This window comes from Symphalangus syndactylus, chromosome 23, assembly GCF_028878055.3.
Source record: "Symphalangus syndactylus isolate Jambi chromosome 23, NHGRI_mSymSyn1-v2.1_pri, whole genome shotgun sequence".
In the NCBI taxonomy this organism is placed as follows: Eukaryota; Metazoa; Chordata; class Mammalia; order Primates; family Hylobatidae; genus Symphalangus; species Symphalangus syndactylus.
This window is the reverse complement of record NC_072445.2, coordinates 16,890,931-16,913,629: the sequence shown is the minus strand read 5'-3', so window position 1 is coordinate 16,913,629 and position 22,699 is coordinate 16,890,931. Positions and strand designations below refer to the sequence as shown.

Genomic DNA, 22,699 nt, shown 5'->3' with positions numbered 1-22,699 from the left:
GCAGGAAGTGCAGAGCACAAGGGAAGCTCTCCATCCCACCTACCACCCCAGCGACCAGGTGCAGACCTTCACATCTCCACCTCTTTATGACTCTGGCTCCAGGGCAGAGGAAAGTGTGAGCAGGAAAAACAAAAGGTATTTATTTGATCTAAGGAATGGGGCTTAGTCCCAGGCACCTCAAAGGCTTATCAGGTCACCACCCACCCCCACCTCCCCTTCACCTGAGGCCAGGTTCCAGAGGAACTCAGAAAGAGAACCCGCAAAGCTACCTTGGATCCCAGTCCTCCTTCACCAACTGCAAGGAAGTGACAAAAACGGAGACAGTGTAAAGAACCCAATTTATACCGTTTTCGAAGTTCTCTTTTGGCAGCAAAAACTGAAAGCAATTTTTCAGGAGTCTGAGAGCAACTTTTAACTCATTTCTTTCCAACCTGAGGCTCAGGGGGATTTCTTGCCCTGTCAGCCTGATCAACACCTCTCCCCGGGGCTGAGATAGCAGGCCTGGCCCAGAACAGGCAGCTGTTAATTCAGCTGCCACGTCTTCACCCGGGGCCAGCCGCTGGCGGGAGACCCACAGAGGTCCATGCAGGCTCTCTCTAGGCTTTCTTGGTCGTGGATACAAATATGGAATCAGAGGGCATTAGACCCAAACTAGGCAATTGGCTAAACTCAGGACTACTGAGAGCTCACACATATCTGTGTAGCTGCCTTAGATATAAAAAGGGCTTCGAAGTATTTGTTGACTTGGTTTAAAAGAAACCATGGCCCCTTTCAACCCTCACAGGACAGAGAAGACAAGATCAGTCTCCCCAACAGAAAAAAGTTTCTCATTGTATCTCAGAGGGCCTCCAAAAATAAGTTGTATTGCATCAAAAATGCCCTTAGCTGTACATCCATCTTTCAGAAAAAGAGCACTGCAATTTTCTTAAAACAATCAGGAAGAACATTTCAATGCTGTTCTTCTCCATCATTTAAGGTACACCATCTATTATACAATACCTTATTCTTCACAACACTCTCATAGGAAGCCGACCAAAGTGGAGAAGAGCATTCCTTAATCAAGGGGCTGAGTCTCCTAGCCCCTAGGACTCTTAAGTTCTTGCCTTCCATTAATTGGCCCCTTTCCTTCCTGGGCCTCAGTGACAACGCAGAAAGAATGCTTTCCGAAACCCATATGTGGTAAAGTGCTCAAGCCTACAGAAGTGAACAGGTAGACGGCTTGACACACACACACACATCTACACAGCAATCTACTGTTTTTCTTTTTTGTTTTGTTTTGTTTTTTTGGTGTTTGTTTGTTTGTTTAAGACAGTTTCATTCTTGTTGCCCAGGCTGGAGTTCAATGGCACAATCTTGGCTCACCGCAACCTCCGCCTCCCAGGTTCAAGCGATTCTCCTGCCTCAGCCTCTCGAGTAGCTGGGATTACAGGCATGCGCCACCACACCTGGCTAATTTTTTTATTTTTAGTAGAGACTGGGTTTCTCCATGTTGGTCAGGCTGGTCTCGAACTCCCTACCTCAGGTGATCCGCCTGCCTCGGCCTCCCAAAGTGCTGGGACTACAGGTGTGAGCCACTGCGCCCTGCCTTTTTATTTATTTATTTATTTATTTATTTATTTATTTATTTATTTATTATTTTGAGACAGAGTCTCGCTCTGTAGCCCAGGCTGGAGCGCAGTGGCACGATTTCGGCTCACTGCAACCTCCGCCTCCCGGGTTCAAGCAATTCTCCTATCTCAGCCTCCCAAGTAGCTGGGACTACAGGCACCCACAACCATGCCTGGCTAATTTTTGTATTTTCAGTAGAGACAGGGTTTCACCATGTTGGTCAGGCTGGTCTTGAACTCCTGACCTCAGGTGAGCCACCGTGGCCTGGCCAGCAATCTATTTTAAAAAATAATTTTGTGGGCCGGGCGCGGTGGCTCACGCTTGTAATCCCAGCACTTTGGGAGGCTGAGGCGGGCGGATCACGAGGTCAGGAGATCGAGACCACCGTGAAACCCTGTCTCTACTAAAAATACAAAAAATTAGCCGGGCGTGGTGGCAGGTGCCTGTAGTCCCAGCTACTCGGAGAGGCTGAGGCAGGAGAATGGCGTGAACCCGGGAGGCGGAGCTTGCAGTGAGCCGAGATTGCGCCACTGCACTCCAGCCTGGGTGACAGAGCAAGACTCCGTCTCAAAAAAAAAAAATAATAATAATAATTTTGTGGCCAGGCGCGGTAGCTCATGCCTGTAATCCCAGCACTTTGGGAGACAGAGACGGACGGATCACGAGGTCAGGAGATCGAGACCATCCTGGGTAACACGGTGAAACCCCGTCTCTATTAAAAATACAGAAAAAAAAAAAAATTAGCTGGGTGTGGTGGAGGGCACCTGTAGTCCCAGCTACTCGGGAGGCTGAGGCAGGAGAATGGCGTGAACCCAGGAGGCGGCGCTTGCAGTGAGCCGAGATCGTGCCACTGCACTCCAGCCTGGGTGACGAGCGAGACTCCGTCTCAAAAAAAAAAAAAAAAAAAATTTGCTTTTGGTATTCATACAAAAGGGACACATCTTTATCTTTTCACCTACCATATAAACCCCATAACCAAACCACCCCACCATCAAATGAACCAGAACGCAACCAAAAAAAAATGAATTCCTTGGCCTTTGGGAAGTTACAACGTGACTGAAGGGAGAAAAGTGGTGAGGCAGAATAGGGTCTGCAGGCAGGGAACCTAAGGCTGTTTCACACAGATGTCCTCCAACGAAATTGAAATGAAAGCCCTATCTACTTTCCAGGCCTAAGTAAAAGAGCAGAGGCTACTACTCCCTTTGAACTTTTCTGCCAGGCAGATGGGAAATTGGCTGTCTGCAGCCATTCATACTGAGTGCGAATCCTGTCTTCGTTTGCAAATTTGTAACTTCACTCCAGCCTCTGAATGGTTGCTGTCCACAACCAATCAGACTGACTGCTGGCCCAGTCTTCATTTGCATAGAAGTATAACTTTGTAACTTCACCCTAGCCTCTGACTGGTTGCTTTTTCCAACCAATCAGATGTTTGCACAAGAGCATGACCTTTGCATGAAGTGGCCAGTGGGAAACTTTTAGGGGGTATTTGGGTCCAGGAAGATTCTGTATCCCAGCCCTTAAGCCGCTGCTTGGGTCTGCTCCCACCCTGTGGAGTGTACTTTCGTTTTCAATAAATCCCTGCCTTCGTTCTTCTGTTGCTTCATTCTTTCTTTGCTTTGCTGGGGGTTTTGTCCAATTCTTTGTTCAAAACACCAAGAACCTGGACACTCGCAGTCACGACCCTCTACCAGTGACAGTGGCATTCAGCAATGCTTGGGTAGCACAAAATAGAATGGATGATAACCAGCTGTCTCCACAAAGTTAGAATCAGCCCCACACAAGTGTGCTGCTGGGGAAGAAAACGCTACCATCTCCTGTCCATCTCCTGCCTGCCTGACCCAGGTCTCCATCCTCCGAGCTCCTGACATTTACTGTGTGCCTCTCTTTGGTCTTCTCTGTACCCTTGTCTTCTTAATCACTCTCTTCAAATTCTGTCTTGATTCACCTACCAGCAATCCATTTCTGGAGTGAACCTCCAGTGTCCCCCAGCTCAGCCTTTCAAAATGGAGACTCTGAATTAGCCGGGTGTGGTGGTGGGTGCCTGTAATCCCAGCTACTCTGGAGACTGAGGCAGGAGAATCGCTTGAACCCGGGAGGTGGAGATTGCAGTGAGCTGAGATTGTGCCATTGCACTCCAGCCTGGGCAACAAGAGTGAAACTCCATCTCAAAAAAAAAAAAAAAAAAAAAAAAGGAGATCCTATCATCAGAGATTCACTGTATTCTTTCCATAATAGACTGTTTGCCTTCTTAGGGATACCTACCTCCTCTTGTAAACATCTCTTGCCTTATAAAGACTTAAAGTCACCCTGCTCCCCCCGCCACCAAGATGCACACATGCATGCGATACTTAGCATGATGCTTTATGCCTTAAGCATCATTTGTTATTTACATGCCAGACTAAAAGGAAAACAGGTTTTATTGAAAGTTACTGGTAGATGGGAAGCAAAACTAGGCCTGTAAATTACAGTTATAACCATCACAGATAGGCATCACAGTCATAGCCATTACAGATAACCATCACAGCTATAACCACCACAGATAACCATCACAGTTATAACTACCACAGATAACCATCACAGTTATAACTACCACAGATAACCATCACAGTTATAACCTCCACAGATAACCATCACAGTTATAGCCAAGTTTTACTGAGCATTCACAATATCACAGACTAAGTCCTTCACATATACCGAATTTAGAAGATGCTCCATTATTTATGTGCACCAAGAGGACAAAGTGGTACTAGTTGAACTAAGACACAATGTTATATATAGTAGTCCCCCCAATCCTGGGGGGAATATGTTCTATGACCTCCCAGTGGATGCCTGAAACCTCAGGTAGTAACAACCCCCAAATGTTATGTTTTGTGCCTATATATACATACCTACAATAAAGTTTCATTTATACATTAGGCACTTGACATCTGTAATCCCAGCACTTTGGGAGGCTGAGGTAGTAGGAGGATTGCTTGAGTCTAGGAGTTCAAGATCAACCTGGGCAACAGAGCAAGATCCTATCTCTACAAAAATTTAGCTGGGCATGATGGCACACACCTGTAGTGCCAGCTACTTGGGAGGCTGAGGTGGGAGGATCACTTGAGCCCAGGAGGTCAAGGCTGCAGTGAGCCATGATTGCACCACTGCATTCCAGCCCAGGCAACAGAGCAAGACCATATCTCTAAAAAATTAATAAATAAATTAGGCACAGTAGGCCTGGCACGGTGGCTCACGCCTGTAATCCCAGCACTTTTGGAGGCCGAAGTGGGTAGATCACGAGGTCAGGAGTTCAAGACCAGCCTGACCAACATGGTGAAACCCCATCGCTACTAAAAATACAAAAATTAGCTGCGCGTAGTGACATGTGCCTGTAATCCCAGCTACTCAGGGGGCTGAGGCAGAAGAATCACTTGAACCCAGAAGGTGGAGGTTGGAGTGATCTGAGATCGCACCACTGCACTCCAGCCTGGGCCAGAGGACAGGACTCCATCTCAAAATTAAAATAAATTTGAAAAAGAGTTACTTGAACACAAGCATCTGATACCCTGACATTCGATAAACTGGATAACGGGATGATTCATGTCCTGGGCGGGATGGAGTGGGATATCAAGAGATTTTATCATGCTACTCTGAATGGCATAAAACTTAAAACTTGTAAGTTGTTTATTTCTGGAATTTTCCATGTAATATTTTTTGACCATGGGTAGCTGAAACCACAGAAAATGAAACCACGGATAAGGGGTGACTACTGTAATTAATTAGAAGTTACATCCCAATTTCAAAGATGTGCAAATGTGAAAAGAAAAAACATCTAAGAGTTAATGAAATGCAGTACCATCTCACTCAACTCTTGCAAGAACTCTAATGAGACTGGTATTATTATCCCTATCTTCCAAAAGAGGAAACTGGCCAGGCGCAGTGGCTCATGCCTGTAATCCCAACACTTTGAGAGGCCGAGGCGGGTGGATCACCTGAGGTCAGGAGTTGGAGACCAGACTGGCCAACATGGTCAAACCCCATTTCTACTAAAACCAAAATATACAAAAATTAGCCAGCCATGGTGGCGTGGGCCTGTAGTCCCAGCTAGCTGGGAAGCTGAGCCAGAAGGGTCACTTGAACCCAGGAGGCAGAGATTGTAGTAAGCCAAGATCACGTCACTGTACTCCAGCTTGGGCGACAGAGTGAGACTCCATCTCCAAAACAAAAAAAAAAAAAAAAGAGGAAACCGAGGCTCAGAGAAATGAAGTAAACTAAGGTCTCTCAGCCAGTAAGTTGTGGAGCCAGAAGTCAGTTCCTGAACAGATTTCTGAATTTCCCTGGGAAGCAGGGAGCAAGGAGGGGGCAGCCAGGCTTCAGACAGATCCTTCTTGGTTACGCTGACCCATCAGATGCAAATAACCCTGACTTGGCTGATCCCTAAAATCAGGGTCTTTCTTCAAGTGCACCTTCACAGATCCTACTTCCAGAAACAACAAAAAAAAGAAAACAGGTTTCCCTAGCTCCTTCCTTACAAAACTGGCTGGAAGTGAGGGGGAACCTCTCGGCCAACTTGTTATATATAAAGCACATTTAACGAGACTTTCAAGTCCTGGGAGTAGGAGAAGGAAGGGTTCATTGGAAATCTGATACTTTGGCAATCAAGCGGGAGGGACAAGGCCCTGAGCATCAGACCCTGAGGATAAACACCATCCCAAACCCCTTTGTCTGCCAGAAGGAGATACTTCCTGGGGGAGCAGGAGGCGGCAATGCTTTTTATGACAAAGCCCACCTAACAACAACCTCCACCGGAGACCTGGCTAGGGTCTTTGTACAACCCACCTAACCATAAACCCTCTATCTTTTCCCAAACCTGCTGGGGTCCCTCTCTCCACAAATACCTGTGACCATCATAAACGCCCTTAAACAGCCCCAGTTTACTGCTCAGCCTGCCTGCTGCTAAATGAGGGCATTTGTTTCAAATTTGCAAATACCGACAGCAGTGGAAACCTAAGTCCACCCCTAAAATGAAATGTTCTGCATTCCTCCAGGCCTGAAGCACCAGCTTCAAAAGCTGCAAGAGGCCCGGCTGTTTACTCACTGGTGGGGCTATTGGGAGAGGTATTTTTCTGCTCCCTGAGGAGGCTCCTTTGATCCAGGCAGAGTGGGAAGGGGCAGAGAGGGGTGCCACCCGCACCAAGGCTAGGCTGGGCCCGCGCTCTCCTACCCCTTCCTGGGTCACCAGCGGCAGCTGTGCAGCGCCTGGAAAAGGGAGTCTCTTGGAAAGGCCCAAGTAGAGACTCGCCTGAAATTGCTGTCTGGAGACAGAGCAAGCTGGCTTGGTGGCTTCCGCACGATCTCTCAAGCCATGTTCAAAGGCCCTTCAGACAAAGGTAAAGAGGGTAAGGAAAGACACAGGAGGCTGCACAACCCCTGAGAGCACCCCAGCCTCTTACGTAGGCAGAAACAAAGGACAAGGTCCCCACCCTGTTCTTCCCAGTCCACGGCACAGCTCAGGACACTCCATCAAAACAGGGTGCAGGTGTTTACTAAATAACAGCCTTTTGTTCTAAGTTTTGCTAAAGGGGAGGGGGGATAGGAGAGAGAGAGAGAGAGAGAGACCTTCCTGCAGGTCTCCAGGGCTGTTCCAGGACCCAGCCTAGCCCCCTCCCCTCAGTACTCCTCTGGTAAGAGGCCTGGATCCCTGGGGTAGAGGAGGAGCTCAGATCATGGGCAGAAAAGCTGCTGTGTAGCTGGGCATTTTTTTAATTGGTCAGTTTAACAACTGGTTTAATCTGCTAAAGAAACTAAACTGACAGAATGCTTTGTTCTTTCTGCTGGAACTATAAGAGATCGACAGCATTTCCTTTTTTTCTCCCCCCTGAGGCTGTAAGACAATGTTTTCTTTGTGATTTGTTTTGTTTTTCAGGTGGCTGGAAATTAGGTTTGGATCTCAAATGCCATCCTAGCACTCTCTAAGGATCTGTTGGCCTGACAGAGCCTTCTCCCTCTTCTTCTAGGTGGGAAACAGCCCAGCTTTGTAAACAGATGAGCTACAATGGAATCAGATCACCAGAGTTGTCCCTTTGCATCCTTCCATGATAGAACATAGGTTCCCACACTGGAGTCTGAGAACCTCCGAAGCAGAAGAACAAACTCAGCGCAATCACCAAGAGCGGTCAACAGTTCAGCCAAAGAGAGATACACCTGACACGAGAAAAGTGGCATCACCCGGAATGTCAAGGTCATGATCCAACCTCACCTGAACACTCCTGAGGGTTAAAAGACTTGACTCCAAAGTCAGAAATTAAAGGGAAATCTACATCATTAGGCCCCTACTATGAGGCAGGGCCTGGAGCACCAAGCGTGGGCACATCTACCTACGCAAAAGTAGTATGAGGTGGCAAACTCTATTAACCACTATGGGGATGACTCTATTACCTCCTACGTGGTCTCCACCACAGCACTGCTCAGCGTACGACTCCCAGCAGGAAGCAATAGTCTGGAATGCACCTACAAGCCAGGGCCTGCAACTGCCTGTGACCTTCCAGCAGCACCAGCAGGAGGAGGCTAAGGACTCATGGGTTCATGAGAAAAGCTCAAGCCATCGGGATTTAGGCACAGTGTTCTAGCCTTTTAGACTACATATAGTTTCACCATAACTTTATTTATTTATTTATTTATTTATTTATTTATTTATTTTGAGATGGCGTCTCACTCTCACCCAGGTTGGAATGCAGTAGCATGATCTCAGCTCACTGCAACCTCTGCCTCCCAGGCTCAAGCCATTCTCCTGCCTCAGCCTCCCGAGTAGCTGGGATTACAAGGCATGCACCACTACAGCTGGCTAATTTTGTGTTTTTAGTGGAGATGGGGTTTCACCATGTTGGTCAGGCTGGTCTTGAACTCCTGACCTCATGATCCACCACCTCGGCCTCCCAAGGTGCTGGGGTTACAGGTGTGAGCCACCACGCTTGGCCATGTGTGCAGCATATCATAGCACAGTAACACCTGGACATACAAGGACTCTAAGTGGAGGCACAGGAGGGACTGGCACTCTGGTCTCAGCTCTCTACCTTTGTTTTTTGAGACAGGGTCTCTCTCTGTTGCCCAGGCTGGACTGCAGTGGTGCAGTCTTGGCTCACTGTAGCCTTGACCTCCCAGGTTCAAGTGATCCTCCCACCTCAGCCTCCCAAGTAGCTGGGATCACAGGCACGTGCCACCACTGCTGTCTAATTTTTCTTTTATTTTCTATTCCGTAGAGATGGGGTCTCACTATGTCCCCCAGGCTAGTCTCAAATTCCTGGGCTCAAGCAATCCTCCCGCCTTGGCCTCCTAAAGTGCTAGGATTACAGGTGTGAACCACCACACTGGCTTCAGCCCTGTTCCTCACCAGCTCTGTAGTGCTAGGCAGATCATACTTTTGTGCCTCAGTTTCTTTCCCTGTCAAATACTCTCCCTCCTAAATCTTTACAGCACCCTTTGCACCCAGAGAATTATACCCTAATACCCACATCACCAGTTGGTCAAGTCTAAACACATCTGTGCCCACGCACTAGAGACTCCAGAATAAAAAGCAGCCCTTAGATTAAAGTGCTCTCCCTAAACCCAGGGTAAGGAGAGCCTGTAAGGTGTGGCAGAAACAGGGCTGGAGATGCCACACTGAGTGAGCCACAGCAAGGGCCCTCCAAGGTCTTCTGTTCTGAAGTTGAAGCCTGGAGAGGAGGATGGGACCTGCCCATGGTCACACAGGCAGTTTTAGGCAAATGTGGAAGGAGAGTCCATGTCTTCCAACACTGCGCCTAGTGCTCCTCCTGGTGCCTCCTCAGGCTCAAGAGGTATGAACATCACCAGGATACCCAGCGCTGGAGCTCAGCAAGACCCAAGACCCGCCTTTGGCACTGAGGTCCTACCACTTCTCTTGCAGGAATTCCTCTAAATCAGGAATGCCCACACACTTTATCTGGAGACCCGAGTATCCCCAGGGAGAGAGGAAATGGGAGAAAGGAAAACTGAACGCTCCTTTGTAATGTGAAATAAACTCTGCGGCCCACTCTTCCCAAGGACTCAGCCAGCCTTCCACACCAATTATCACGTAAGGCTAAGAGCCTGTATCTGCAAGACAGCAAAATCCTCTCACAGGGAAGGGGCCCAGAAATAGGCCAAGACTTCAGCAGCCGCAGATATACAATGTGGGGTGGGTACAGTAATGGGGCCCCACCCTCAGGGGCTTCTCCTATTGTATGTTACAGGCAGGATTGCCCCATCCTACCACCATAGAAGGCAGAACAGTAGTGAAGAGGGCTCACTTGAAACATGACATTAGCACAGAGGCATCAAAATCATCTTGGCCCATCGGCTGGGAAACACAGAGCCACAGTTGCAAGGCCTTCATGCCAATGGAACAGCCACCTTTGACTGTACAGGTTGTGCACTGCTCAAGATGTCTGACCAAAGAGACATCTCAACACTGAAATACTGCCTGAACCCTGGTGCAGGACTGCATCTGCCTGGAGGAAGGGCTTTCTTTTTTTCTTTTCTTTTTTTTTTTGAGATAGGGTCTCGCTCAGTTGCCCAGGCTGGAGTGCAGTGGTGCAATCACATCGCAGCTCACCCACTTCAGCTCTGACCTCCCAGGCTCAAGCAATCCTCCCGCCTCAGCCTTTGAGTAGCTGAGACTACAGGCATGCACCACCATGCCCAGCTAGTTTTTTTGTATTTTTTGTAAAGACAGGGTTTCATCTTGTTGCCTAGGCTGGTCTCAAACTCGTGAGCTCAAGTGATCCACTTGCCTCTGCCTCCCAAGTGCTGGGATTACAGGCGTGAGCCACTGCGCCCACAACTGGGAGTACTTATTTGTAATGTGCACAAAGGTACCATACGAGCTAGATGCTGGGACACCTCAGCAGTCCCAAAGGCAGACAAGCGTTCCCCTCATTGCCCCGCCACCACCCCAAGGAGACAAAAAAAAAAAGCCAGAGTGTCTCCTGGAGGGGAGGTTGTACATGATAGTGCCCACGCGGGCCCCCATAACCACCCCCAGGGAGAGCCCACTGCCCTTGGCCACACAGAACCTCAGGAACCTCCCCACAGCACAGACAGAAATTCCCACAAATTAACAGAGTCGCTGACTGGGGAAACCCCCACAGTCATCCAATGATTATAAAAACCCCTCCCTTGGGTATCATAAAAGTCTGCCTAGGCTGCCTGAAGCACAGTTCACTACCCACTCCCTGAGAACCTCAGCATGCCAGGAGAGACAGTGGCCCTGAACCAGCACCAACCCACCCCTTGGGAGAATCTGCTATTGAGACAAAGAGAGAGGGAGAATTCCTACCAGGAAAATGTGGCTGTGTGTGGCTCCCACATTTCTGGGCTGCTGTTAGAATACTGAGACCCATTTAGAAAACCAGTGCTTTTGAATGAGGAAGCCATGTTTTTTTTTTTTTTTTTTGAGACAGATTTTCGCTCTTGTTGCCCAGGCTGGAGTGCAGTGGCGTGATCTTGGCTCACCACAACCTCGGCCTCCCGGGTTCAAGTGATTCTCCTGCCTCAGCCTCCCAAGTAGCTGGGATTACGGGCATGCACCACCATGCCCGGCTAATTTTATATTTTTACTAGAGATGGGGTTTCTGCATTTTGGTCAGGCTGGTCTCGCACTCCCGACCTCAGGTGATCCACATGCCTCAGCCTCCCAAAGTGCTGGGATTACAGGCGTGAGCCACCGCACTCGGCCCAAATGAGAAAACCATTTCTAAGGCTGCTAGTCAAGAGGGACTTTGTTGAGCCTTTGGCAAACCATTCTAGAGTCAGAGGGCTGGAAATAAAGGCTGACACCTCTAGCCGGGCACGGTGGCTTATGCCTGTAATCCCAGCACTTTGGGAGGCCGAGGCAGGTGGATCACGAGGTCAGAAGTTCAAGACCAGCCTGACCAATATGGTGAAACTCTGTCTCTACTGAAAATACAAAAATTAGCCGGGCGTGGTGGCGGGTGCCTGTAATCCCAGCTACTCAGGAGGCTGAGGCAGGAGAATGGCGTCAACCCGGGAGGTGGAGGTTGCAGTGAGTCGAGATCGTACTACTGCACTCCAGCCTGGGCGACAGAGAGAAACTCCGTCTCAAAAAAGAAAGGCTGACCTCTCAAAAGGAAACGGCTGGCCAGGACAGTCTCTGGGAAAAACCATCAGGGCTAGCGAGAGGGGCTGCTTCCCAGGGGTCACCCATTTCCACAGTTGAAGAGCATTATATCACAACTTCACAGGGGCCAGCAAGGCAGGCAACAGCATCACTTGCATTGTGCTGACGAGGAAACTGAGGCTCGGAAAGATTAACTAACCAGCTCAGGGTCATGTGGGTATGCAGCAATTGAGCCAGGACCAGAATACAGAAAAACTGGTGTCAAAGGTCTATAGATGTCTCTTCTGTTACTTCATCACCTTTGGCTGCTGTGTGATATTAGAACAGTACCACCCAGGTTTTCAGAATCCTGGTCCGATGACTCTACATCATTCTGAGGCCGTCACTGACTACATCTATTCATCATTCTGAGGCCGTCACTGACTACATCTATTCAGCAATGCCGGGTCTTCTCTCCTCTCTGAAGCCCTCCCACCTCCTATTTGCTCCTACGTCTCAGACTTACCATCCCACACATTCTGGAATGTTCTATTCTACTTAGCACTTTACCAAATGGTGTCTTTCATACTTCATCTGATTCATGTTTCTCCATCTTGTCTTCTTCCTGCATCCCATGCCTCCTCAGACAGCTTCACCCACAGAAGACACTCAAGCACTTTGAATGAACTCCCTCCTAAGCCCCCCACTATTAATATCACCCTTTTTCTCAACACCACACCTCCGCTTCAGACTGATAAATTCTCCTTATGGCTACCCAGTGGTTCTCACACTTAAGGGTAGGTAAGAATCTCCAGGAAGCTCTTTATAAATGCAGTTTCCAGGCTGGGCGTGGTGGCTTATGCCTGTAATCCCAGCACTTTGGCAGGCAGAGGCAGAAGGGTTGCTTGAGCCCAGGAGTTCAACACCAGCCTGGGCAACACAGCAAGACTCATCTCTATTAAAAATAAAAAATAAATTTAAAAAACTAGCCAGGTATGGTGGCATGCACCTGTGGTCCCAGCTACTTGGGAGGCAGAGGCGGGAGAATCACTTGAGCCCAACACGACAAGGCTGCAGTGAGCTGTGATTGCGCCACTGCACTCCAACCTGGGTGACAGCGTGAGACCCTGTCTCAAAAATAAATAAATAAAAATTAAAATGCAGTTTCCTTTTGAAATCTGGCCTATGTAACTGGATCAGCTATTCAAAAACAACAACATAATCTAACAAATAAATAAAATGCATTTTCTGGCCTCCCCCTCAATAATTCTGATAGGCAGGTCTGCAGTAAGGCCTAGGAAACTGAACTTTTCATCAGTACTTTGGTGACCTGCTCTCTCACTATACTCTCCACTCTACATGTTTGAGAAACACATATCTACACCTTCCTAATATGTAACTTACAATCCCTACCCCACGACTCAGGACCTTGTCTTCAGAAATTACATACACACCTAAAACCTGTGAATGCATATCCCGCTTATCAAGGCTTACACTTCTAACAGGGGCTTGGGGTCTGCAGGACACCTGGTGGATGACGTTCTAGTCACCTGAGCGTTCACTCAACACATACCCCAGTTAATGTACACAGCAGATGAGAGTTTAGCAATGTAAAACCAAGTTGCGAGAGGGGGAAAGGCGCCTGTGTGTGTGTGTCAGCCCTTCAAACCAAGCTTCCTCCCTGCCCCACTGCTGTTTGTGTAACATTACTGGGAGGGAAATGGCCTAAATGCAGAGAAGAAAAGAGGATGGAAAAAGTGACATACTACAGAGGGCTTCCTCAAACCGCTGATTAGCTGTGGCAGCTCTCAGGCCAGCTCCACCAAAGCGCCAGGGGGCTCAGCAGTGAACTCAAGAGAATTCCAACATAGGACTCTAACCAGCTACAATGGCAGGACTTTCATACCCTCAGAAGAAGGACCAGGCAGATGGGGGCCAGAGCAGGAATCAGGAGAAGGGCAGGCGGCAGCTCCAGGGCAAGGTGAGGGCCAGCGCCAGCAACTGTGGCCCCAAGCCTGTAACCCCACCATGTGGCTCTGGCCAGGGGTAGCGCCCGGACACAGCAGCAGAGAGGCATCTACTGAGGTTAGGGAGAGCAGGAGGTTGAGGGACGCAGGCCAAGGACACCCAACCCTGTTTAATGACCCTTTCTTCCATCAGGAAAACACCAAAGACTGAATCCTTGGCCCACAACTGCTCTTGGCTCCAATATTAGAGTCTGAACCAGCCAACCTCTGTCCCAGACGAGTCTCACAGAAGCTGCATTGGCTTAAACACAGACTCACACAAACCCCCTCACTCCAGAATATGAAATGCTCCAAAGACTAACAACACTACAACTGTCAAAGCCCAGCGGACACATGCCTCCCTTTATGAGCCAAATGTATTCCTGAAAAGTTGTCTGTCGACCAAATTTCTGCCTAACAAATCCAGTTTCTCCACTGGTTTTCGTTATAAAATCAGCCGTATTCTCCTCTAGGAAAACCTGAAGTTCTGAGAGGAGGTAAACATCAGGCTGAATATTGCAGACTTCCTAGAGTCACACATTTAATGGAGAAATTTCTTGACAAAATCTAATTCAAGTTAAACCCAAAGGAGGTAATTTTAAAGCATACACATCCCTTCCTTCCTTCCTTCCCTCCCTCCCTCCCTCCTTTCTTTCCTTCTTTCTTTTCTTTCCCTCTCTGGCCCAGGCTACAATCTACTCGGCTTGCTGCTGCCCGCCTGGGACTGCCGGCGCGCGCCACCGCTGCCTCCCTTTTCTCCTTTGGATGCAGGCACGCGTTCGCCATCTTGGCCACGCTGGTCGCCAGCTCCTGACGCCGAGTGCTCTGCCCGCCTCAGCCTCCCGAGGTACTGGGACTACAGACGGAGTCTCGCTCACCCAGTGCTCGCTGTTGCCCGGGCTGGACTGCGGTGGCGTGGTCTGGCCTCGCGGCAGCCTCTACCCCCCGGCCGCCTGCCTTGGCCTGCCAGGGTGCTGGGATTGCAGCCCCTGCCCGGCCGCCCCGTCTGGGAAGTGAGGAGCGCCTCTGCCCGGCCGCCCCGTCCGGGAAGAAATGAGGAGCGCCTCTGCCCGGGCGCCCCATCCGGGAAGAAGTGAGGAGTGCCTCTGCCCGGCCACCCCATCTGGGAAGAAGTGAGGAGCGCCTCTGCCCGGCCACCCACCGTCTGGGAAGTGAGGAGCGCCTCTGCCCGGCCACCCACCGTCTGGGAAGTGAGGAGCGCCTCTGCCCGGCCACCCACCGTCTGGGAAGTGAGGAGCGCCTCTGCCCGGCCACCCACCGTCTGGGAAGTGAGGAGCGCCTCTGCCCGGCCACCCACCGTCTGGGAAGTGAGGAGCGCCTCTGCCCGGCCACCCTGTCTGGGAAGTGAGGAGCGCCTCTGCCCGGCCACCCCGTCTGGGAAGTGAGGAGCGCCTCTGTCCGGCCACCCATCGTCTGGGAGGTGAGGAGCGCCTCTGCCCGGCCGCCCCGTCCGGGAGGAAGTGAGGAGCGCCTCTGCCCGGCCGCCCCGTCCGGGAAGAAGTGAGGAGCGCCTCTGCCCGGCCGCCCCGTCCGGGAAGAAGTGAGGAGCGCCTCTCCCGGCCGCCCCGTCCGGGAAGAAGTGAGGAGCGCCTCTGCCCGGCCGCCCCGTCCGGGAAGAAGTGAGGAGCGCCTCTGCCCGGCCACCCATCGTCTGGGAGGTGAGGAGCGCCTCTGCCCGGCCGCCCATCGTCTGGGAGGTGAGGAGCGCCTCTGCCCGGCCGCCCATCGTCTGGGAGGTGAGGAGCGCCTCTGCCCGGCCACCCATCGTCTGGGAGGTGAGGAGCGCCTCTGCCCGGCCGCCCCGTCCGGGAGGAAGTGAGGAGCGCCTCTGCCCGGCCGCCCCGTCCGGGAAGAAGTGAGGAGCGCCTCTGCCCGGCCGCCCCGTCCGGGAAGAAGTGAGGAGCGCCTCTGCCCGGCCGCCCCGTCCGGGAAGAAGTGAGGAGCGCCTCTCCCGGCCGCCCCGTCCGGGAAGAAGTGAGGAGCGCCTCTGCCCGGCCGCCCCGTCCGGGAAGAAGTGAGGAGCGCCTCTGCCCGGCCGCCCCGTCTGGGAAGTGAGGAGCGCCTCTGCCCGGCCGCCCCGTCCGGGAAGAAATGAGGAGCGCCTCTGCCCGGGCGCCCCATCCGGGAAGAAGTGAGGAGCGCCTCTGCCCGGCCACCCCATCCGGGAAGAAGTGAGGAGCGCCTCTGCCCGGCCACCAATCGTCTGGGAAGTGAGGAGCGCCTCTGCCCGGCCACCCACCGTCTGGGAAGTGAGGAGCGCCTCTGCCCGGCCGCCCCGTCCGGGAAGAAGTGAGGAGCGCCTCTGCCCGGCCGCCCCGTCTGGGAGGTGAGGAGCGCCTCTGCCCGGCCACCTATCGTCTGGGAGGTGAGGAGCGCCTCTGCCCGGCCACCCATCGTCTGGAAAGTGAGGAGCGCCTCTGCCCGACCACCCATCGTCTGGGAAGTGAGGAGCGCCTCTGCCCGGCCACCTATCGTCTGGGAAGAAGTGAGGAGCGTCTCTGCCTGGCCGCCCCGTCTGGGAAGTGAGGAGCCCCTCTGCCCGGCCGCCCCGTGTCTGGGTAGAAGTGAGGAGCTCCTCTGCCTGGCCGCTCCGTCTGGGAGGTCTACCACGGAGGCCAGAAGCAATGTGGGGGCTGGACGTGGTGGCTCACGCCTGTGGTCCCGGCACTCTGGGGGGCGAGGCGGGTTGATCACTTCGGGCTAGGAGTTCGAGACCAGTCTGGCCAACTTGGCGAAACATGAAGAATACAACAGACAAACCAACCAACCAACTCAATGACAACAAAACAGGTCTACCCTGGAGTCATACTCTAATTTTTTCTATTTTCCTCCCTTTCTGATCCTTTATCCCACTTTCTTTTTCTTCCTCTTCCTTCTCCCTCTTCTTTGTCAAATAGAGGATTGAGTTATTATCACTGATCCATATAAAGTCCCTCTCTCATTTATTTTAACTCCCACCCCCATTTCTATTCCCCGACTTCCCATGTGCAACCTTCCTAATATGTTTGATACGCATCTTTTTGTTTGTATGTATTTTTAGAAAATGTTTATTGTTTTTGTATGCAAAAAAAATTAATAAAAAAAAAAGGTACAATTAATCTATGCTGTTCACCTATGGATAAGAATTACCCTTGGGAGATTAGTGACTAGAAGGGGTCAAGAGGGGGCTTTTGGGGTGCTCATGATGTTCTATTCCTTCCTTTAGGTATTAGTCACTTGGGAGTGTTTTGCCTTTTGCAAATTTATAGATATTTATGTAATTTGTATATGGTTTGTTCACTTTTCTGTATATATGTTATACCAACAAAAAGTTAATTAAAAGAAAAAATTAGTAAAAAAAAAAAAAAAAAAAAAAAACCATACACATCACCCCAAAGAGTGTTCACATAAAGTAAGTTATTTAAAGCAAATCTTCAAATACTGTGCAGGATCTCAGCTCCCAATTTATACTGTTGCAACAGGAAAGCTCTGTGCCTTGAGATTCTGTATAAAGAAGGATGCCTAGGCCAGGACTTCTGGAACTCTGGGGTACAGAGTCACCTGAGCATCTTGTTTAAATGCAGATTGCGGCCAGGCACGGTGGTGGCTCACGCCTGTAATCCCAGCACTTTGGGAGGTTGAGGTGGGTGGATCATAAGGTCAGGAGTTCGAGACCAGCCTGACCAACATGGTGAAACCGTCTCTACTAAAAATATAAAAAAATTAGCTGGGCGTGGTGGTGTGCACCTGTAATCCCAGCTGCTCAGGAGGCTGAGGCAGGAGAATCGCTTGAACCCAGGAGGTGGAGGTTGTAGTGAGCCAAGATCGTGCCACTGCACTTCAGCCTGGGCGACAGAGTGAGACTCCATCTCAAAAAGAATAAATAAATAAACTGCAGATTGCGATTCTGATTCATGCTCCCAGGGATGCTGATGCCATGTGGCCCTGGGTCTTACTTCAAGTAGCGCAGTTATAGATACTCTAGGCCCCACACAGTTCTCTGAGGAAGAAACTTTAGCACCAGTTTTTAAGCTGCAGTCAGCTTCATATGTAGCGGTGCTTACTCACGCACAGAACTTGGAGAAAGTTAGAAGACCCACCACATCAAAACTGAGAAAAACCACCACCAAAACAGCCAGCCCAGGATCAGGGAAGGAAGGTCTGATCCTTAATTTGGTCACCGTAGAGCAGGCACAAGGAGGAACAGGCAACCCCAACCCAAAGAAGCTGGGGAGGGTGCAAAAGACTCCCAATGCCTAGGACGCAAGAGGATATTTAACTCCATCCTTGATCATTCTGCCCTGCACCCAAATGGCTCATTCACTTTTTAAATAAACCTACATGAGGACCTGTTATACCGGCTGGGTGCAGTGGCTCATGCCTGTAATCCCAGCACTTTGGGAGGCCGAAGTGGGCGGATCACCTGAGGTCAGGAGTTCGAGACCAGCCTGGCCAACATGGGGAAACCCCATCTCTATTAAAAATACAAAAATTAGCTAGGTGCAGTGGCACACACCTGTAAACCCAGGTACTCAGGAGGCTGAGGTAGGAGAATCACTTGAACCCGGGAGGCAGAGGTTGCAGTGAACCAAGATCGCGCCAATGCCTCCAGCCTGGGAGACACAGGCTGACTCCATCTCAAAAAAAAAAAAAAACAAAAACAAACAAAAAAACCACCTACATAAGAACCCGTTATAAGCAAGTACTCTACTAAACTCTATGGGGGAGCCCTTCAGTAAATTAAGACAAAACCCAACAGGGGCAAAAATATGGATGGTGTCGCATGAATGACAGTCCAGAAGTTCTACAGGTGTCTACTTTCTGGCAGCAGAGATAGGACAGCTTCAGGGAAGAAGAGGCAGTGGGGCTGGGCAACAGAGAGACAGGAGAAGGCAATGTACACCCAGGGACTGGCCCGAAGGAAAGAAAGGTGGGAGAAAAACAGATATGTGTTAGGAGATGGCAAATATTCCAGCTGGACTGAAATGGAGGGTTCCAGTAGGTAAAATGTCTATTGCTGGGAATGACTGTAAAGCTGAAGGAATCTTTGAAGCACACCACAGAGGGAAGACCAAGAAAGGGGTGTGTGTGTGTGTGCCTGTGTGTGTGTGTGTGTGTGTGTGTGTGTGTATTTTTTTTTTTTTTTTTTTTTTTGAGATGGAGTCTCGCTCTGTCGCCCAGGCTGGAATGCAGTGGCGCGATCTCAGCTCACTGCAACCTCCGCCTCCCGGGTTCAAGCGATTCTCCTGCCTCAGCCTCTTGAGTAGATGGGATTAGAGGTGTGTGCCACCACACCCTGCTAATTTTTGTATTTTTAGTAGAGACGGGGTTTTACCATGTTGGCCAGGCTGGTCTTGAACTCCTGACCTCAGGTGATCCGCCCGCCTCGGCCTCCCAAAGTGCTGGGATTACAGATGTGAGCCACTGCGCCCAGCCTACTTCATTATATTTAATCCTCAGCACAACTCTAGGATGCCCCTTTATAGAAGAGGCTGAGAAGCTAAGAGCTTCGTCCAGGGCCACAGGGCCTGCCAATGAGTCTGAGTTGCTGCTTTGCCAGATACACTCCTTATCCCTGGGCTCCACATCCCTCAACAGAGGATCAAAAACACTGGGGGAAGATAAAAATTAAAAACAATACAACAATAAAAAAGAATACAAATTAAAGAATACAACAGTTATTTACATAGCATTTCCATTGTAATAGGTATTACAAGTAATTTACAGGTTTTTTTTTTTTTTTTTTGAGACAGAGTCTCGCTCTGTCCCCCAGGCTGGAGTGCAGTGGCTGATCTCGGCTCACTGCAAGCTCCGCCTCCCGGGTTCACGCCATTCTCCTGCCTCAGCCTCCCGAGTAGCTGGGACTACAGGCGCCCGTCACCACTCCCGGCTAATTTTTTGTATTTTTAGTAGAGACGGGGTTTCACCATGTTAGCCAGGATGGTCTCCATCTCCTAACCTCATGATCTGCCTGCCTCAGCCTCCCAAAGTGCTGGGATTACAGGTGTGAGCCACCACGCCTGGCCTTTTTTTTTTTTTTTTTGAGACAGAGTCTCACTCTGTCACCCAGACCAAAGTGCAGTGGCACAATCATGGCTCACTGTAGCCTCAACCTGCTGGGCTCAAGCGATACTCCCACCTCAGTCTCCTGGGCAGCTGGGACCACACACGCGTGCCACCATGCCTGGCTATTTTTTTTTTCTTTGCACAGGTGGAGGTCTCATTGTGTTGCCAGGGCTGGTCTTGAGCCCCTGGGCTCAAGCGATCCTCCTCCCTCTGCCTCCCAAAGTGCTGGGATTACAGGCGTAAACCTGGCCCTTAGAGATGATTTGAAGTATATGGGAGAAGCTGGGCATAGTGGCTCATGCCTGTAACCCCCATACTTTAGGGCAGTGAGGCAGGAAGACTGCTTGAGCCCAGGAATTTGAGGCTTCAGTGAGCCAGGACTGTGCCATTGCACTCTAGCCTGGGTGTTAGAGGAGACCCTGTCTCAAAACAAAAGTATATAGTGAAGTTGTGTGTACGTTATATGTAAATACGACACCATTTTATATAAGAGACTGAAGCACACTTGGATTTTTTTTTTTTTTTTTTTTGAGACAGAGTCTTGCTCTGTCGCCCAAGCTGGAGTGCAGTGGCACAATCTCCGCACGATCTCGCCCAAGCTGGAGTGCAGTGGCACGATCACTGCAAGCTCCGCCTCCTGGGTTCATGCCATTCTCTTGCCTCAGCCTCCCGAGTAGCTGGGACTATGGGCACCCGCCACCACACCTGGCTAATTTTTTATATTTTTAGTAGAGACAGGGTTTCACCGGGTTAGCCAGGATGGTCTCGATCTCCTGACCTCGTGATCTGCCCACCTCGGCCTCCCAAAGTGCTGGGATTACAGGTGTGGGCCACCGCGCCGGCCGCACCCTTGGATTTTGTTATTCTCAGGGAGTCCTATTCCAATTCCCTGCAGATGCCAAGGAAGGACCATACTTTATCTCCATTGCTTCAGCTCTGTCCACCACTCAATGCTGCTCTGAACACCAGGAGTTTGAGTATACCATTTGACAAGTGACAGGAAGAGCACCCTTGCCCTGCCACCATACTTCCCAACAGCTGAGAAAAGCCATCACTAATAAAAGCAACTCCTAGGCCTGAATTACAGGCTGCAGAGCCTTGAGGAATCTGCAGACAGCCTATCCCAGAACATGACGACTCAATTTCCCCAAAGAAACAAGAGCCTGGAGGAAAGAAACCAGGGAGGGGATGGGAATCAGGATGAGAAGTGACCACAACTGACTGTACAAGCGGTTGGGGTTAAGAATCCATAGTTTCAAACATCAAGCCTCCTCCTCCTCCACCTCCACCATATTTATTACAACAGTATCTCAAAGTTTGGAAAGTAACTCAGCCATTTATGGCATAATTACCCAGGCTTTAAAATGGTCTAATCCACAAACCTAGCCAGCGTAGGTTCCTTACTCCAGCCTTATTAACAGTGGGATCTCACTACAACTCCAGTTAATTACACAGTTAAACAATGAGATGGAAAAATCTACTGTGATCTATTAAAAAACCGTTGCCCCCTGAAGTCATGCGTCTGGGGGTGGGTTGAGTCCCAGGATTTCACTGGAAGACAGCAGGAGGTGTTTACAGCACATGGACAGGTTCCACAACAAGGCACATTTGGTGGAACTGATTTAAGGCTCTCATTAAAATGTTCCTTTGTTGAGCACAAGACATCCCCCCACCCCTGAGGAGACTACAGACCTCCTGTCCTAAGCCCTCAGCCTGCCCTAACTTCCCCCAACAGGATCCCCCCCACACACGCACACACAAACACCAACCAGTCACCAGATTAAGTCAATTAACATCAGAGTCATCTTCTCATGGAAGGAATTTAGCAATTTAGCATTTGTTGAGCAAGAGCCCCATCTTCACCAGAAACTCCCCTTGACTCCAGAACTAAACAGCAGCAGTGAAGGCAGCCTCATTGGGCAGACCCACACACCAAAACCCAACCAGGAGAGCCGGGGGCCTGTGAGCTCGGGCTGCTCGCCCAGATGGCTGGGCCCCCATCCTGGCTGTGCAAAGAACTTCCATACTTCCTCTGGGAGCTGATGTGGATTCTGCCACGAGCAATAACCACCACACACATCACAAGAAACACGGGGCAACTCCAGAAACACCTCCTCCAAATCCCTGGAGATTGGTCTCTTTCCTGGGTTACATTTACCTCTCCTTTTACAACTGGGGGAAGGGGAGATGTCGATTCCACCAGCACCAAAACCCCTCCACAGCTGGCAGGCCAGAAAGATATTAGAAAGGCAATTCCCTACCCATGCCCTTCCCATTGCCACCTTCAAAGGAGGTGGAAGGTTATCACCAAGGACAGGTCTCCTCGACAGAGCTCCCCAAGAGAAAGCTGCTTCGAGGACCACCAAAGAGTGTTTTGGAGGGTCGGGGGCTTTATTTCCAGTCCGGGCTGTTTGGGATGTGCGGGTAGCTTGGTGCTTTGCTGTAAGGCACTTCAACACCTCAGTGATGACTCTTAGGTGTGACCAAGCCAGGAAATAAAAGCTGCGGGAGTTGGGGGGGGGGCGGTGTTGTCTGCCCTGGTGATGAGGGCCACACCCTCGTTAAAATGCTAAGGCCCCCCCAAGAAAAGTCAGAATGAGCTCTTTTTGCCTTTCTTCCCTTAGAAATATTTCCTTTCCTCTGTGAGGACAGCCAGGATGGAAACCCAGGAAGGAGCAGAACAAACCCCGTCCGCACCTTTGCAGCCAGGCCATGCCCGATTTTGGCAGCGGCCTTCACACATTAGTCACCGCGACAGCCTGGGACCCTCGGATCCCGGGATTCGGCCCTGGCACGGAGTGGGCGCAGGGTTCCAGACCAGTAGCTAGAGGCCATGGGGGCGGCCCCTCATTCTTCCCTTCTTCCGCCCTCACCCGCAGGGCCATCTGGGGTCTCAGCTTTGCCCAGGAACTTGGAGGAGGGAAGC

The 22,699-nt window shown here is 50.5% G+C and overlaps 1 protein-coding gene across 5 annotated transcripts in view; it reads right to left on the bottom strand.

The window, feature by feature from the left end:
- The window catches only part of PTK7 (protein tyrosine kinase 7 (inactive)), an 87,495-nt gene that overhangs the window by 63,989 nt on the left and 807 nt on the right, over positions 1-22,699 (bottom strand). The gene's annotated exons all lie outside the window — the stretch shown is intronic.